The sequence below is a fragment of the Saimiri boliviensis genome, chromosome 10 (assembly GCF_048565385.1).
Source record: "Saimiri boliviensis isolate mSaiBol1 chromosome 10, mSaiBol1.pri, whole genome shotgun sequence".
Classification (NCBI taxonomy): domain Eukaryota; kingdom Metazoa; phylum Chordata; class Mammalia; order Primates; family Cebidae; genus Saimiri; species Saimiri boliviensis.
Genome location: NC_133458.1, coordinates 97,248,831 through 97,268,133, shown reverse-complemented (window position 1 = coordinate 97,268,133; position 19,303 = coordinate 97,248,831).

Here is a 19,303-nt window from a genome sequence, read left to right as displayed (position 1 = left end):
GCCTTGGCCACACATCAAGAGTGCTTAATGAATCTATGTATTTCTTAAGTTGTCTTCAAATATTTAAGGTGTCCGTGTGTCATTGTTTGTGACTGTCCACTTTGACATTTTTGGTTGTCTCAACAATCATGTTTTGCAGGGGTTGTCTTCCTCAGAGTAAATTCTGGACCTCAAAAAGGAGTCTTCATTTTTTATTGAAGAGTTCAAATAAGTGTCCTAAAGTCACTCCAAACTGAGGGGCAAGACTTCAGAAGGCAGCTCACGTAGCCACTGTCCTGTTCCCCACCCTTTTCCCCGGAGGTCCCCTCTTCATGTGCCTTCTCCATCTGATGTTCCTACCCCTACTTCTTATCAGTGGCATAACCTTGGTCAAATCACATCACTGCTTTGTGCCCCAATTTTCCCATTTGTAAAATGGCATGCTGATAGTGCCTGAGGCTTTGTGAGGATTAATTAAGGTGACACATGCGACATGCTTATAACATGCAGTCTGTCACCACTGTCTGGAATGGGAAAGAATTCGCAGTTGCATAATTATTCCATGGACAACCAACCCTTCCCCTCAAGATTAAGACGTTTCAGCAGACCAGTACGTCCTAGAGTTTTGTGAACCACGCTGCCTCAGTAGTTGGCTATATGTTTGAGTCCCTGAGTCTGGCTCTAGGTAGGAAGAAGACACTTCTATCCCTTCAGAGTCCAAGAGGAAGGCAATGGCACTTCCATCTCTGGGGTTGGTCTCTGTCCTGGCAATGTTGTGCCTGATTTTTTCCTACGTTCTTGAAAGCAAATACAGCTCACCAAGAAGACCGATTTCCTTCAAAGATCACCCTACCCAGTTCAAATGAAGAGTATTAACTTCTCCACTGCCCCAGTTTTGACCCCAATCCATGGGAAATCATAAGGCGGGACTGTGAGCCTGAAGGTGTGTGTCTCTTTCCTGGGAGAGTGCCCAGACAGTGGGGTGTCCCAGTGAGCTGAAATTACCCCTGCCTAAGACAATGGATGGTGCCCTGTTTGAACAGCTTCACTGTTGTGAGGTCAGCTCGGGCTGCCATAACCAATTCCACAGACTGGCAACTCAAACAACAGCAAGTCATTTCTTTATCATTCTGGAACCTGGAAGTTTGCAATCGAGGAATCTGCAGGGTTGTTTCTTCTGAGGCCTCTCTCCTTGGCTCATAGACAGATGTTTTCTGCCTATGTCTTCACATGATCTTCCTTCTTTGCCTGTCTGTGTCTGAATCTCCTCTTCTGAGGACACCAGTCACATTGGATTAGAGCCCAGCACAATGAACTTGTTTTAATATAATTATCTCTTTAAAGGTGCTGTGTCTGAATGATCACACTCTGAAACACTGGGGGTTGGGATAAAAATCAGGGGCTGGGAGGACAAAATTAAGTCTATGACACCTTCCATCCTCAAGCTTCAACCCTAAGAGCAGGGCTAGGGGGCAAGTTTCAATTCATGTCACTGTCCGTCTGGAATGGGAGTTGCCCCTCTGTTGCCTCCACCTCGTTTAGTTCTCCGGAGTCCTGCATCTCCCACAGAAAGCCTCCTCCCTGACCTGCTCTTCCACGTCTGATCTCATACTGCTGCGGTTTTCTCGCCTACCACCCCCAGCCTGGGAGGAACCCTGCAGAGGGTGTGGAGACCGGAGGCAGGACTAGGGAGTCCTGTGGTGAGGCTGGGAAAGCGCCAGGCCGCCCAGGTTCTGGAAGTAGCATTTGGAGTTTGGGAGCAGGAAGAGGCCTGTGGGGTGTCCCGCTGGATCTATTTGTCCTCCCAGTCCCCACCCCCCACCCCCCACCCCCAGCCCACACTGGCCTTGGCCCAGTCCTCCTCAGTGGAAGAGAATGGCTTACAGATGTTTCAGATGTTCCCAAGGGCTCTTCCGCCTCCAAGTCCTGAAGAGGGTCAAAGGATAGCCTTGTCATTTCCTGGTAGTGAAGGACTGTGGCTAACCTCGGAACCCATGCTTTGCAAAGTTTCCCCTGTGCCTTACCCTATTTCTGTCTCGAACGCTTTTTTTCTCCTGCGTATCTGTCTCTTGATTGCCGTGACAGCCTGCCCCTCTGGGTAGTCTCACAGCTGTAAGAGGGGCTGTAATGATAGTGAGACATCTAAGTTGGGGACTGCTCACGTCTTGTCTTGGTCTGATATTTTTGTTTTCACTAGTGTCTCCGTGATGCCTGGAACAGTACCTGGTACACAGTACGTCGTAGGTTTAATAAACATTTTGGTGGTTTTTTTGTTTGTTCCCTTTTGTTTTTTAGAGACACAGTCTTGCTCTGTCACCCAGGCTGGAGTGCAGTGGGGCAATCACAGTTCACTGCAGCCTTGAATCCCTGAGCTCAAGCGATCTAACCACCTCAGCCTCCAGAGTATCTAGGACTACATGTGCTTGCCACCACACCCAGATATTTTTGAATAAATGAATGACAAGAATGAGCAAACCTTGTCTTGGGCCCCAGAGTGCTGTGTAGAGCAGAGAAGAGGTGTCAGGAGCCCCCTGTATAAATATGGGTAGACAAAGAAGCCCGGGAGATCCTTAGGCACACCCTGCGGGAGATGAAGGAAGGCCACAGGAGACCTGACTCCTAAGGCCTGGATCCAGGGCTCAAGAGAATAGAATTGGAGAGAGGAATCGAGAGAAAGCACAGACTGGTAGTGAGCACCATGTCATTGGAGATATGCGAAGTGATAAGGTTTGGCTGTGTCCCCACCCAAATCTCATCTTGAATTGTAGTTCCCATAATCCCCACACATGGTGGGAGGGACCCAATGGAAGGTAACTGAATCATGGAAGCGGTTTCCCCCATGTTATTCTTGTGACAGTGAGTGAGTTCTCTTGAGATCTGATGGTTTTATAAGGGGCTTTTTCCCGAACACACCTTCCTGCTGCCGCCACGTCAGGAAGGACATGTTTGCTTCCCCTTCTGCCATGACTGTAAATTTCCTGAGGCCTCCCCAGCCCTGCAAAACTCTTAGTCAATTAAGCCTCTTTCCTTTATAAACGACCCAGTCTCGGGTATGTCCTCATAGCAGTATGAGAATGAACAAACACACGAAGTTAGCCAGACACCATGAGTCCAGGCTGCTGCCCAGAGGAAACACACTAGAGGCCTTAAAAGAGCAGATACCTTCATTCTCAACGTTGACACCGAACTCTAACTGCAGACCTAGTCCTGCCTCAGGTCCCTGGACCTGGGCAGGTCACTTGCCCTCTCTAATCCTCAGTTTCCTTGTCTATATGATGTTAAGAAGTATGATGCCGAATTTTTATGGTAGCCCGTCTAGCCCTGAAAATCGGTTTGCTTGAAGCTCGGGAGAGTCTGTCGCAAAAGGGCAAACTGTGGTCTTCCCCAGAGCTGCTCCAGTGAGCGGGCCATCCTCAGAGGAGGAAAGGAGGAGCCAGGGCACTGGGGAGCCCTGGTGGAGGCACGCGAAGGCCTCAGTGAGAACCGGCTTTGCCCTGACTCCCACGCCTCCAGCCAGCCCCACAGGCCTGCAGCTCAGAGCTCGATGGCCCCCAGGGGTGCTTGAAGAGTAGAAGGCTTAGCAGGGTCAGGGGCCACGGCTTCTTCCAGGGGAACCCTAGAGACGGGGGTTCTGAAGAGCGCTAGGAAGCAGGAGGCCTGGCCTCAGCCCCTGCCCAAGCTCTGATTCTCTGTGTGACCACAGACGAGTGACTCTCCCTCTCTGAGTCCCAGTGCCCTAACTTACCAAGGCTGGATCTGCGTTCTGCTGAGATGGGGGCAAGAAGGAAGCAGAGAAGTGGAAGGGTCCCAGCCGTTCACAAGTTCTCAATGTGACTAAAATTTGAGGAAGGGGAAGGAAGTTTCATACAGGAAAAGATAGTAATAAATAATAAATTATTTATTAAAGTAACATACATCATAAACATGGCAAAATCTGTAAAATGGGCTTACTAATCTCTGCCTGCCTCCCTAGTGAGGACCAAGAAATGAAATGTCGCCTGCGGAGCTCCCTGAGGCTGGTCTCATTTGCTCTGCAAATCAGCCCACAGGCTCAGCCTTACCTGGAGGAAACAGCTCCAGGGAGTTGATACCTGCGCTGATCACTCCCTCCTTCTGGAGCTTTCTCCCTTCCCATGGGCGCCCACAGCCCCGGGCTTCCCTGTCACACCTTCAGCGTTGCCATCTGCTGCTTGTGGGCCTCCCCCAAGGCTGTGAGCTCCGGAGGGTGGGGTGGTGTCTCTCTCTTGTATCTCTATTTACAGCACCCAGCATAGAGCCTGCCTGGCCTCAGAAGCCCTCCAAGCGCTTGTTTACGGCAGGCCATGGTGGGGCTGTGCCCTGAATCAGAGCTAGAATTCACCCAAAAGAAAGCAGAAAGGGTTTTTTTTTTAGTTGACTTTGGTTTTAAATAATTTGATATGGGAACTTCAGGGAAATCATTGGAGAAATTCGAATTCTGGACATACTTCTATTTTAATTCAATTTCAATTCATTGCCACAAACATGTTTCTCATCCACAAACATTTTCCTTAGGCTAGGCACTGCTGAACAAACTCAACAAAAAAACTCCACCCTTATGGAGCTTACGTTCTAATGGAGAAAGAGAAATGATAAATAAGTTATGTGACATGTTAGTAATAAGCACCATGGAGAAAAAAATAAACTGAAGAAGGGGCGTAAGCCACTGCAGAGGCTGCCTCCTGGAGTAAGGGTGAAGGGGCGTGAGTCACGTGGGTGTCCGAGGCAGTGACAAGTACTAACGGCCTAGGGCAGGAACTGCAAGGACATCAGCACCTGCTGGAGTTACCTGAGTAATGAAAGAGAAGAGATTCATCCAGACAGGCAAGATTTGGAGGTCTCCATAGTCCTGTGTAGGCCCCGAGTAAGGCCTTTGGTATTTTACTGTGAGTGAAATGGGAAGGGCTTGACAAATGATCGGATTTATTTTCAGTCACAGCAGGATTTTCCTTGCGGTTGGGGTTGAATAGCCACCATATCTTCCTGTGCCCCCAACCCTGGCTTGAACCCAAGTACAGCTAATGGCACACGCGGCTGTGGAACACATGCTTCTGAGAAGGGAGAGGCAAATAAGGAAGATGCCCTTGGCTCTGAAGGCTGAGCCCCGGGCCAGGGTGGAGCGAGCTCTGAGCAGCTCTCGGGGGGCGGGGAGTGTGTGGCCCTCTTGGTGACTTAGCCTCCACAGTGCTAGGAATGCAATGTCTGCCCACAGGCTGCCATTGTGGATTGAATGGGGAAAAGGTAAAGGGAGAAATGCAATTCCTGGGCTGGGACTGTGCAGTCTGTGGTTGCAACAGACTCTACTGGCTTCAGGCCAGGCTCTCCAGAGTCTTGTCCCCTCCCCATGCCCTCAGCAAGCCTCCAGGTCATAGGAGTAAGAAGCTGCTTCCAGTTAGACTCACTGAACCCCTCAGACCCTAGAGGGAAGAACTTGGTAGGAGCCACTGCTCTGGGTGTAGGGAGGAGGAGGAGGAGGAGGAGGAGGTGTCTAGGGAGGTGAGGTGGGAGGTCAGGCAAGCACCGAAGCACCACCTGCCTGGATGCCCACTGCTCGCAAGCAGTGCTGTAGGCAGGTGCAAACAGGGTGACCGGGGGAGCGCCGCACCCATTTCCTCATCTGTGGAATGGAGAGAACACGCCACCCACTTCACGAGGCTTAACAGATGATGGTAGTGGAGCACTCAGCACAGCCTGGCCCGTGGTGAGTGCATGTCACTCAGCGGCTCCTTTTCCCATCACCCAGTCCACAAGGCTTCCTGTCTTCCTGTGTGCCCAGATCTGGACTTGGCTCAGCAGGGCCAGCAGTGGGAAGCTTCCGAACTCAGCCTGAGAAGAGACCTGGTCTGGCTGGGGAGGTCAATGCAGGAATCAAAATAGGAAGGAAGAAGGCAACCTATAGGACTGAGTGTCGTTCTAACTTGTTCTCCGCTTTCCCACAGCGAGAAGTTCACGTTTCACTCTGACTCGGCATAAACGCGCTCATGTATGTAACATGGAATTACAAGCTTCAGGAAGAGTACTGACTCTCATGCTCTAGTTCTATTCTCTTCTATTCCATTAAAAATATTATATGCCGGTCACAGCGCGCACACACACAATTTTTAAAGCTAATGAAAAGCGCAAGCCTGGGCTTGGAGCACAGTTGGTCTCACGACTGGCCCCTCTCAGACGACACCAGGGCTCTGTGGACCAGTGAGTGAGCAGGTCCACAGCCATCATGACTGTCCTCTTGAGGTTCCCAGAGGGCCACCAAGAGGTGGGAGGGGCAGATCCAGGAGGCAGCGGAAGTGAGTGGACAGACAATGCCCTGAGGAGCTGCTTCAGATCCTGTCCAGGATGGCCTTCTGCCCCACAGAGCCAGGTTAGGGGCAATGGAGTGAGCATCCATGTTGGCCGTCTTTAGGCAGAGCCTAGAGGGCCCTCCATCCATCACCGCCTGCACAGTGTGAATCTGGCCTGGGAAGGACCAAGGGACTGGGGGACCTGAGAGAGAAAATGTAGCATGGGGGTCAGCACAGAGCTGCTGCTACCGGGCTGCCCGGGCTGATGGTCCATGTCCTGGCACCATGGGCTCCCAGCTGGATGGCTGCGGGCAAATCATTTAACCTCTCTATGCCCCAATGTTCTCACTTGTAAGATGGAGATGATGATCCTTCCTCAAAGGGCTCTTTAAGGACTGCGTATAGATGTGTGTATCCTAGAACAGCGCCTGGCACTGTTGTCATTTTTATGCCAAGTCAGATGAAGGCACTGACTGGCTGGAGGCAGCTGGGTTGTGTGCCAAAAAATGCCATATGGCCTCAGGGCCCAGCTTTCTCTCTCCACGGCCTCTAACGTGGTGAGCCAGGTTCTCCTTGAGCTTGGCGGGGGTGGGAGCAGCATGGTTATGTGCCCACCTGCTGTTGCCTTCACCCAGAGACCCTCGACAGACACTCCCCACAGTTCATTAATCACTTGCTAGCTGGCCAGGGGGAGTGGGGGAGAGGGGGAGATTTATTCTCAAGATCACAGGTGGGTCCTTTTGGGGCTAGGGGCCTTTTGGGGTCACAGGGTGCTGGGAAGTCACTCCAAGTCTCAGCCTGTGTGCAGCTGGATACTGCGCCCTCCCAGGCCCCCAAATAAACACTGGGGAGCCTTGCACTGGTGGTGATGTGGGTGGGAGGACTGTGCATGGGAACGGGTTCCCTAGAATTGGTGTGAATTCGCAGCTCACTGTCCTTCCTGGAGGCATGTGTGGGTCCCCAGAGTCCAACTACAGGTCACGTCACAGGCAGGGGGATGGCTATTACGGACTCAAGGGCTTCTTTCTGGTGGTCCTTACATCAAATACTGTACTAAACCCAGAGCATCAACATTTTGCAGGACCTATCCCCACTTAACCCCATAGGGTCCAGAGATCCAGCCCAGTCCCAGTGTCAGACAGCCCCACCTTCAAACCCCAGCTCTGCCAGTTAAGAGCCTTAACCTCTGTGACACCCAGCTTTCTACTGGTATAAGAGGGGCATACCTATCCATTGTGACCGAGGGCGGGGAGGGGAGGCGGGTTAAATGTGGAAATTCACCAGCACAGCACCCAACACTTCACTCCATAGGCACCTGCCAAATTGAAGCTGGGGCTCTTCCTCTCCCCATGGCCTCCCAGCACAGTCTTCATCCCTGTCCTCCCCAGCAGTTCCAGTTCCTTGCAGTGCCTCCTCCCGGGGCCTCTTCCAGGCATTTGGCTCGCAAACAGGTTCTGTAGCAGCAGCGGCAGCAGCAGCCTTCATTTTAGTTCTAAGCCTGGTAATTTCCCATGATTGCAGGCCCTGTTAGCACAGTGGCTGCTCCAGCTGCTAGGGAGCCAGCAGGCCTTGTCAGGGCAGGGCTCGGGCACATGCCCACGCACGTGCCTGCACCCTCGGTGTGCGTGCACACACACACACACACACACATATGCGTGCACACACACCAGTCCCTCAGGACCAGGAATGGGGACCTCGGCCAGGCTGGACACATACTGCCTGTGCCCGTGGTGATACTTCCCAAGGTGGACACAACCACAGGTGCACACCAGCCTTCCCTGTGTTGAGCGACAGGTCTGACCGTAAGGAGAGGGAGGATGGAGATGGGAATGTTTTAGGACAAGGGCTCTCACGTACCCCACTTTCCTTCCAGAATCTTCCTTCTGCTTGCCTGTAGTGCCCACAAGAGGAGCACCAGAGGAAGGGACACTCCATCTGTTTTCTGCTCTGAGAACTCCTAAGGACCGTGTGTATGTTGGGGGGGGGGCGGTGAGCAGGGCAGTCCATCAGTAAGTACTTATTAGACATCTACTGTGAGGCTGGGCACAGTGGCTCATGCCTGTAATCCCAGCACTCTGGAAGGCTAAGGTGAGAGGATCACTTGAGCCTGGGGGTTTGAAACCAGCCTGAGCAGCATGATGAGACCTTGTCTCTACAAAAAATAAACAATTAGTCAGGTGTGGTGGTGCATACCTGAAGTCCCAGCTACTGTAGAGGCTGAGGCAGAAGGACCGCTCAAGCTGGGGAGGTCGAGGCTACAGCAAGCTGTGATCACACCACTGCATTCCAGCCTGGATTGGGTGCTGAGAAGTCACTCCAGGTCCCAGCCTGTGTGCGGCTTGATGCTGAAAGATCCCACCTCAAAAACATTTAAAAATAGGGCCGGGCTCGGGGCTCACACCTATAATCCCAGCACTTTGGGAGGCCAAAGCAGGCAGATCACATGAGCCAGGAATTCAAGACCAGCCTGGACAACATGGCAAAACCCCATCTCTACTAAAAAATATAAAGCATTAGCTGGGTGTGGTGGTGATGCATGCCTGTAGTCCCAGCTACTCAGGAAGCTGAGGCAGGAGAATCACTTGAACCCAGGAGGCAGAGGTTGCAGTGAGCCAAGATTGTGCCACTACGCTCCAGCCTGGGCAACAGAGTGAGACTCTGCCTCAAAAATAAATAAATAATAATAAAAAGACATCTACTGTGAATCTTGACCATGACCTATTGCAGGTGCTGTGGATGCAGCAGAGAGTAAGACAATGGGAAAACCAACAATCACAGACAAACACGTAAATGACACACACTTGAACCTCATTACGCACACATTCCCCATCTGTGAGTTTGCCTGCTCTCTAACCCCAGCGTCAACCCTGGCAGCGTTTCCACCGTCATTCTTGAACACTCGCAGAGTGGAGAAGCATTTGGCCCAATGCACACCTCCCAGCGGAGGCCCACGCAGGGGATGCTCTGACTTCTTGTCACAGCTCTCAGACTGTGAAAAGGGTCCTTTCCCTTGTTTACATACTGTCACCACATGGTCTGTTGAGTGTCATGTGTTTGACATTTTTGTGCTTTTTGTTGATTGCACTCTTTCAAGTGACCCCCGAGTGCAGGCTGAAGGGCTGGCCAGCATTCCTAAGTGCAAGAAGGCTGTGATGTGGGCTTATGAGGAAAACGTGTGTGCCAGAGAAACCTCACTCGAGCATGAGTCACGGCGCTGTTGGCAATTAGTTCAGTGTTAATAATACACACTAAATAAGCTGTCTGTAAACAGAAACAGACATGAAACAAGGTTATATATTGATTGTATCGCTCATTTGACAAAAATGTTGCGACCACAGGCTCACAGGAGCCTATCCCCTAGGAGCAACGGTTCCATGCTTGCTGCTTCAGTGTTCAGGGTGACAATGGAACATAACTACCACAAATAATGAGCATTGTCTGTAATTACTGATAAGTGGCATGAAGAAAATAAAACAAGGAAATGCAATGGTGACAGTGAGTGATGTCACTAGGCAGCCAGAACAGGTCTCTCTGGGGAGGTGACATTGGCGCTGAATGGGGACTATATGGAAGAAGGCAGCCACGGGAGGCATTAGGGGGAGAGTGTTCCAAGCAGCAGCTGAGCTGAAATGAGCACAAGCTCAGGGGATCAGAAGACAGCAGGAAGACCGGCGTGGCAGAGCGGAGCACAGGGAAAGAAGATGGAAGATGATGAGGCTGGAGAGCTGGATGGACCCAGGACCACCCAGGGCCTTGCAGGCTGCAGGAAGGAACTTGGATTGATTTTTTCCTGGTCAAATCAGAAAGCAGGGAGTGACGGCATCCGTTTTCTCCTTGGAGCTGTATGAGCTGGACCCTGTGAGGGCCGAGAGGGCTGTGGTGGGGAGTCTGCCATCGAGCTCAAGGGGTAGCCAAAGAGGCAGCGGGACAGAGGGTTCTGGGCTCAGGAGGGGCCATGCGTGGGGGTCCCTCGTGTGCCTTGCAGGAAGCTCTTTCTGCTGATGCTGCCTCTAGGGGGTCTCCCTGTCTCCCTGAGCCCTGTGAACCCACACCTGCCCCCGCCATCAGATGCTTCCTGGGTGAGAGCTGTGCAGAGGTAAACCTGGAGAAGCTTCTACACAGTCTGTTTCTGAGAGATTAAATGCCATCCGCAGGTCCTGTGCTCTGGTCTCTGGGGTCTCCCCTTGATGGCGGCTGTTCTTCCTCCTTGGCATTTCCCCTCCTCAAATTCTGTCCAGCCTTTCCAGCCCTACACACCCACCACTGCCTCCCTGAGGAGGACTTCCTGGCCGCTCTGACCCCAACTCCCAACTCCCAACTGACCTCTAACTTTTGAACCCGCACCGCTCTGATGGCCTGAGTCACACACACACACCTCTTTCTCTGCCCCCTAAAGCAAGGCTTGGGTCTGCTACCCTTCCCCTCCACCCTGTGAGGGCCCCAGACACAGCACTGGCAGTGGTAGCATCGCCATGGCACCAGTGTGGCCCACAGTTCTGCTGGGCATGGTGCAGGCACAGAGGGGTTCTGGGCTCTGGCTGTTGGAGAGATCACTGCAGGGAGAGTCCTCCTCCTGACTCTTCCCAGAGCACCTTGCTAGGTGGCCATGGCGACCGAGAGCAAACCAGAGAGGTGCTGTGAGCCTGCGGTCACAACATTTTAGTCAACTGATCGATGCATAACCTTAGTTTATGTCTGTTTCTGTTTACAGACAGCTTATTTAATAAGTACTATTGATTCCTTAACATTGAACTAAGGGGTGGAGGATGGGGGTGTGCAGAGGATAGGAGGACTGAGGCCATGGCCAGAGGAGCAGGCAGAGCGCAGGTGGAAATGCCTGCAGAGCTTGGGGGCAGGGCCCGGCAGTGCTCCCTGAGGGCTCCAACTGGGCCCAGGTTAGGATGGAGCTAGGGACTGCAAAGGACGAGGGCTACAGGCAGGGTCAGGGCTCAGGCTCCGGCTGGGGCTGAGGCCACAGCTCAGAGTCGGGTCTGTGCTGAGCCAGCCAGTGTGCCAGGGGTTTGCTCCCAGGTCACTGTGGCCACTGAGCTGAGGTGCTCTGCGAGGAGTCAGGAGGAGGGTCGTCCCTGCAGCAGTATCTCCAGCAGCCAGAGCCCAGAGCCCCTCTGTGCCTATGCCACACCCAGCAGAGCCAAGGGCCACGCTGGTGCCATGGCAATGCCACCGGTGCCATGGCAATGCCACCACTGCCAGCCTTCCCCAGCTCCGTAACCATGGGAATGTGCACAGGACCTCGGGCTGATTATGCAATGCTCTTGAGGGAGGGAGACTCCCAGGCCCTGACCTACTCCCAGGGATGGCAGTGGGGAAGCCAGAGCCCAAGCAAGGTCCCACCTGTTCCCCCGCCCAGGGAGGGAAGCTGCAGGCTGACGGTCACACAGCCCCCACCTCACATTCACAGCACCCTGCCAGGGAGGGGGATAACCATGAGGGAAAGACAGGAGAGTTGGAGGGAAGGAGGGATGCCATGGGGGATGGGCAGAGAGCACTCCAGAGAATTCTGACAGATGGGGCTAGGCCATCTGCATGCCCGTGGAAAGCTCTGGCCACCTCCGGCCAGCCCTGAGGCCCAGATGTTTGGTATCATGGAGACAGGGCAGCTGCCTGATGGGCTGCTCTGTTGCTTCCCTGCAGCTGAAATCTGGGGCCTCATAAGAAAAAGATGCAGAGAGCGTGTGCAAGAGCAAGCCAGAAGAGAAAAATCCACACGACAGTGTCACACAGACGAGACAGAACAGACTGTCAAAAAATAATATCTGCAGTTTCCTGTTGGTTTCCAAAGCCTGGATCTGCCCTGAAGGCAGCCCTGTTCATAACAGTTCCAGGGCCTGGGCCTCTGGCAGCCCCAAAACTGGGAGGGTGAAGCCATAGCAGGATGGCTGGACTGGCCGCCTGGGATCTGCCCAGGCAGGGGCCAGTGCCTGGGGCTTTCCAGGCTCCTGCTCCAAGCCCTGAGCCCTCTCCACCCCACCCTGTCTGGACTCCCCCTCTAGTGTGTCCTCCTCCCTCCAAGCATCCTATCTCTGCCCCAGCCTCCTCTTTGCAGCCCCCCGGCTCCTGCAGCCCCCCTCGGCCCCTTCACGGCTGGAGGCTCTGGCTCTAAGGTCTTCCTTGCCCTTCAACCCCAGCCTTCATCTTGGGTGACGGCAGTGCCCAGGCTGATGACCTGTCACCCAATGACCTTGCAGTCCCTGCCTTCTTTCTCTCAGGGACCTCCTTGACCCCCAGCACACACTCCCTCCCACGCCATCGCGGAGCCCATGCTACTGCTAGAAGTCACACCAGCTGTGCTGCAAAGCATCCTGTTGTGACCACGCCCTTCTGTCCTCCCAGAACGCTTCCTCTGCACCTCCACCCAGCCCTTCCACCTAATACTCCATTCCCTTCCAGCGGACCCTCCAGCAGGGACCCTGTGGCCTTGCGCAAATGCTCTCTGACAAACACCTAGAAGTTCCGTGAGCCTCGGCCATTGGGGCAAAACCCCCCGGCCCTGAATAAGCCCCAGTCAGTTTTGTCTGTGCCGGACATCCCACCCAGAGAAAGTGGGCTCAGCCCAGGTTTCCGCGCTCGGGGGAGCTGCCCGCCCACATGGCCTGGCCGCGGCATGTCCTACTGCTGTTCTCCCCTCCGCTGCGGCTGCTTCCAGTCTTTTTCACTCTCAAGATCCACCCGCCGTCCCCTCCCACCCCTGGCTCCCACCACAGCAGGCCGTGAACCCGCCTTCACCATGAATGCAGGAGCCAGCAGCCACCCTCCTTCGCCTGCACACCCCCAGGCCACACACCCCCCTGCCAGCCTTTGGAGCAGAGCCCCCTTTCCCAGCCAAGACCCCCACACTGGGTTTGGAGCCTGCCTCCTCACTCCGCAGCCACCCCCTCCACGACATGCCCCCCATTCTTCAATGATCCCACATCCACTTCTAGTAATTATCCGGTCTATCCTCTTACCACAAAACTGAATGACGCCTCCTACTCCCCTCTGGCTTCCCCCGCCCACCCAGAAGAGCCTAGATAAAGGGTTGGTAACGCTCCTTCTCCCGCACTGCCCCGACCAGCCCATCCGCCCCCTGGAGCCCCGCCTCCCAGCCCGTCCTCTGTTAAAAGCCATATGCTGTGCCTCCAAATCCGCTCTTAAAGGCTGTCCAGCAGCCCTCAGCCAGCTCGCCAGCCCCTCGCTGGGACGCTCTTTGTTCGGGCCCCAGGATCCCGCAGTCATCTGGTTCTCCTGCCACCTCTCTGGACACTCCTTCCCCTGGCTCCCCACGTGGCATCCTTGGGGGGCCCCTGCTCCCCTGTGGGGTTGTGAATGTGTGGATCCCTCCAGGCTCAGGTCAGTCCCCGTCTCGTCCTGAGCCTCACTCTCACTGCGGGTGGCCTCACCCATCCCCTTGGCATCAAACACCACCAATGTGCCGGCCACTGAAGAACCCCACTTCTGAGCTGCGCCTCGCTTCTCACTCCAGCCCGCTCCTGGGCATCCTGCTGGCTGTCTCGGTGCATCCCAATCCCAACATGGCCAGACCGAGCTCCGCTCTTCCCTCGAAAGCTTTCTCCTCTGTCTCTCCGCATTCCCACAGGCTTCTGGAAGCCTCCGTCCATCTGCTTGCTCTCACACAGCCTCATCCCTGAGTTAGACACCCCTGGATGCCATTCTTACCTTTTCCTCCACTCTCACCGTAGCCCATGCCTCCATTTCCAGTCTCCCTGCTTCCAGCGGAGGTCTCTGCTGAAATTCAGTCTTTGTATGCCAGCCAGATCGACCATGTAGAACACTAAGCCTCGTCACATCACACACTTGAGTAGCTCTTGGGATGAAACCTCAACATGGTTTTCCTGACCCTGTGTGATTGGGGTGCTGCCTGCCCTATGCTCCCCTTTTCTAGCTAAGATCCAACTACAGTAGCTGATATTCATCTCCTCCCACGCCGAGCTCCTTCCCACCTCGGGGCCTTCGCACATGCTGTTCCCTCTACCTGGGTTTTTCAAATCGACTTCTTTGCCTGGTCAACTCATTCTCAAGGTTCCAACCTCAGCTTAGCTGTCACTTCCTCCAGGAAGCCTTCTTATTTTTCACACTTCCAGTCTAGGTATGGTGCTCTGGATATTTGTTCTCCCAAAACTTCGCCGCTCTTTCTGCATCCATCTCCATCGTGACGTGATTGCTTGGATGGCGTGCTTGTCTCTCTCTGCCACACATCTGTCATGCTTGCGGCCAGCCAGCATATTCCCAACGCCCTTCTTGTGTCTGTGAACCTTGCCACAACAGGAGGGCCCTCTCTGAGCTAGAGGTCTGAACTTGCCGTACCAGCCTTCCTTACAGCTAGTGGGCAGGGTCACTGGACTGTGCCATCAGGGGTAACTCTGTGGAACTTAGATCTGGATGAGAGCAATAAGAGCAAGCTGGTGCCAGGTGGAATCACATTTTTGCCAGCATGGGAGGGAAGGAGTTTGGCTTTTCAGGACAGCCACGTGGTGGTTCTGGCATTCTGTCCCCTGTGTTGGTGGTGTAAGCAGCTGTGTCTATGACCAAAAATGGTGAAATGAGGACTTTGCCACAGTGGCCCCTGGTGTTGGAGGGACACGGCCTCTGGGCCCGAGCTCGGGCCCTCCTGGAGACAGAGGAGCTACCCGATGTCCCTGAATCTGTCATGCTTTTGCTTAAGTCAGCCAGAGCGGGTCCTGCTGTCTGCAACAGAGAGCCCTAAATAATTCCTTCTGTATCAGTCAGGGCTCTCCAGAGAATACAACCAACATTTTACACACACACACACACACACACACACACGAGTAGAAAAAGCGTTATGCTATGGTATTGACTCATACATTTATGGAGGCTGAGAAGACAATCTGCCCTCTGCAAGCCAGAGCCCCCAGAGGGCAGGTGGTGTATTTGAAGGCCTAAGAACCAGGATCTGGAGGGCAGAAGATAGATGTTCCAGCTCAATAGCCAGGCAGAGAAAGCTCAAGTTTAACCTTCTTCTGACATTTTTTTTTTTTTCTATCCATACCATGAAGGGCCGGCTGGTGCTTGCTCACTGATGAGGGCCAACGCTTTCCTCAGTCTGCCAGTTCAAATGCTAAGCCCTGCCAGAAACACCGCCACAGACCCACCCACAAACAATGACTCATCGGATATCAAATACCTGGGCATCCGGTGGTCAAGTCATGTTGACATGTAAAATCGGCCATTGCCAACCAGACCCTCAGCCCCTTGCATAGAGGAACATTCGGGAGTTGCTTGTAGCTGTATTTTTAGACTGTAGCAAGGTGCCTGACCCCCCGGTACTCAGTGAATACTCACCACAGGCAGATCCAGAGCCCTAGCAGGAATGCCCACGAACGTCAAAGCCTGGACCCGACCCCACCCTCCTACCCGCACCTTCTTCCAAGTATTGCTCTCTAAACTGAGATCAGCCCCATTCCACCTCCTGCCCAGCAGATGGTGGGAAGGGACCACTGTGCAGCCTGGCCTGGTGGGCCTCTACGGTCTACACCCCCTGCCTAAGTCACCTCGTCCAGGAAGCCTTCCCTGACTGCTCCTGCCCACACCCACACTGGGTCCTGGGAGCTTCCACATCCCAGAGAGTCTGAGCCCAGCACGCCGGCTCTCACAACTAGGTTCAGGCTCGTCTTTGTGGATTTTCCCAACATTTCTGGGGGCTCTGTGGGGACAGAGAACAGGCCTTTCATTTTCCTCTCTTCCTCTCTCCCACAGAGGAGCCCAAACATAACGGGAGAAGCCCAAGCTGCTTTCTTCTCTTTAGGAAGCTCTCCTCCCAGGCCCTGCGGGGAGGCTGGCTGGACGGGGACCGCGGGGTAGGTGGCGGGGAGCCGTCCTGCAGAAAGCCCGGGGCCCACGGAAGGCCCCGTGCTCTGGATCTTACACGGGCTCTAGTGGGCCCTGGTTCTCCTGTCTCTTCAGTTCTCCCTCTTCTTAATCTGCTTCCTACTCATCAACACTGGGGCCTGCAGGGGGAGGGGGAAGTGGGGCCGTCTTGCTCCTCCACACCCCTGCCGGGACCCTCCCTCCCCACCTGAGCCGCTGTGGCTCACTGAGCCCCGGGCAGGCCGCTGGAGTCTCGCGTCCACGTCCAGCATCAGCTCCCGCAGGTAGCACCGCCGGCCCCGCCAGGGCGCTTGGCTGCAGTTAGACTGCCACCTGGTGGCCGCGAGGAGCATTGCGCTTCTCAGCCCCGCTCCTTGCCGGCCCTCCGGTGTCCCTGGTGAGACTCCCTGAGACGCGGCCTGCTGAGCAACCCGCTCCCCTTCCTGCTCAGATGTGGAAGCTGGAGTCCCGAGAGAGGAAGAGCTTGCCAGTCAAGGGCCCTGCCCGGGCACCTGCATCGTAGGCCCAGTCTGCGAATCCCTGTCATGGAAAAGACAAAAGTGACAGGAGTTTGAGGCTCCGGTTGAAACTAAGAGGGAGCAAGCGGTGAACTTGCAGCCATTGTGAAACCTCTAGGCGAGGGATGGCCAAGTCAGAGGGAGCGGCTTCTGTCCGCTGCCAATACCACACACTGCCAGCGCGGATGGCCAGCTAGCCGCTACTGACATTAACACCAACCACTCACTGCTAATTAACCACTAACTACCGCTAACGCTAACTGCTAACTAACCAGTAACACTAACCACTAAATAACGTTAACTAACAGCTAACTGCTAAACTAACTGGTAACTAATCATTAACACAAACTACTAACCTTAACTAATGCTAACGACTAGCCACTAACTCTACCAACTGCTAACCACTAAAATTAATCACAACTAAATGAGCACTAACCAAGCTAACACTACTAACTACCACTATGCTGATACCATTACTACTGCTAACACTAGTTAAAACTCAGAGAAACTAATAATGCCAGCCGGGCACATTGGCTCACGCCTGTAATTCCAGCACTTGGGGAGACTGAGGCAGGAGTTTTGCTTGAGCCACAGGAGCTTGAGACCAGACTGGGCAATATACTGACAACTATCTCTACAAAAGCATTTTAAAATTAGCCAGTACAGTGGTGCATGCCTGTAGTTCCAGCTGCTTGGGAAGGCTGAGGCAGAAGGATCACTTGAGCCTGGAAGGTTGAGCAGCAGTGAGCTGTGATGGCCTCACTACACTCTGCCTGGCCTGCAGAGTGAGACCCTGTCTCAAAATACAATAACAATGCAGAAAAACCACCACGCTTACGTTGTTTGTGCAAGAATTCTCTAGACCAGTTTTTTCTGGGAGACAATTTGCCAACAGGTGCTAAAAGACTTCTGTGCATTGCATCGGTTCAAACATTCTTCCGTGTTAAGAGAATTTATTCTGAAGGTCTAGGAGTTTAAATTTGTGTCTTTTTAAGGTGTGCATGGAAAAAAGTATGCAAGGAAGTTTACCATCACACATATTGATTTTTAAAATTGAAAGAAACTTTCACCAATATGTTAAATAACTATTGGCTATATAAATAATATATAGACTTTTCAAACTATGTAGCAGAAAAATTGTAAGTGTTCTCCAGCAAACCCCCATTTACTCACTTTTAATAACTGCTTTGAGATAATTCACGTACCATAACATTCACCCTATTCAAGTGTACAATTCAGTGGTTTTCATGTATTCCCAGAGTTTGCAATTGTCATCACTAATTTTAGAACTTTTTATTACCTCAAAGAGAAAAGATGGAGCTACCATCACATCATACAGATACTCCATGTTTTGCTAATTCATTCGTAAGTTGATGGATGTTTAGGTTATTCCCACTTCTTGGCTACTATGAATAATGCTGTTATGAATATTCATATACAAGCTTTGTGTAGATGTACATTTTCAATTCCCTTGCCTGTGTACCTAGGAGTGGATTTTCTGAATAATTCAGTTTGACTTTGCGAACAACTGCAACTTTTTAGCAAAGCACCTGATGAGTCTGCAGTCCCACGAGCCATGTATGATTTCCACACCTTCTTGCCAATTCTTGTTATTGGCTATTTTGTTCTCCTTTTAGCCATCCTCGTGGATGTGAAACAATATTTCATTGTGGTTTTAATTTTTTACCTAGTGACTAATGATACTGAGCATCTTTTCATGTGCTTATTGGGCATCTGTATATAATATATATTGTTTTGATGCATACAATTCATATGCAGTTTTATAAATAGATGATCTCAAGATGTTTCCAAGACACAGAGGGAAAAAAAATCTTTCCAGAAACATACAAAAGTATTAGTGGTGAATGTCTGGGTAATAAGATTGTGATCGAGTTTTTAAAAAATCCTTTTATACCTCCTAAATGCCTGCCATGAGTATGAATTACTTTCATAGTTTGACAGTAAAGGAAGGAATGCATGATGGGTTTTCAGACTGGGCCCACACTTTGACATCTGTCTGACCAGGAAGGTGCCAGGCAGCCGGGCGGCATGGGTGACAGTGTGACCTTAGGCTTCACGTAGCTGCGTCTCCATTCCCTGGAACTCTCACAACCGTAAGGGAAGAGGCTGTCCATCTGCTGCTTCCACCAGATGCACATTTGTGCGCCAGCACGGGTGACGGATGCCTCCTCCTCCTGCTCCCAGCGCATGAGAAAAGAAACCTGGTCCAGGCAGGCCATGGAGGACAAGCTAGATCCTCTGTGCAGAGGACAGGGCCAGCAGGCAGGGATCACAGAGAAGGGAGGCTCCCAGACAAGGGCCGGGACAGGCAAACGCCACCTGGCAATCAGCCCAAGTAGGCAGAGGCTGGAGAAGGTTTGGACTCTGAGGGTAGTCGGAGACAGGAGACTGGCCAGAAAGGCTAATGTAGTAAGGGAGGGCTTCCAGGAAGTGGGGGAAATGGAACTGAGTTCTGCAGGACAGGTCTGTTGTGGGTAGACCAAGAAGGGAGAGGTTTCACTCCAACCTGACAGTGTCCATTTCTGCCTGTTCTCTGTACTGGAATCTCCCTCCACCATTGTTCGGCAATAAGCAGGTCCCCACAGACAGAGCCCAGGTCTCCTCCTCCTCCCGGCTGCCAAGAAGGAGGGTGGAAGAGGG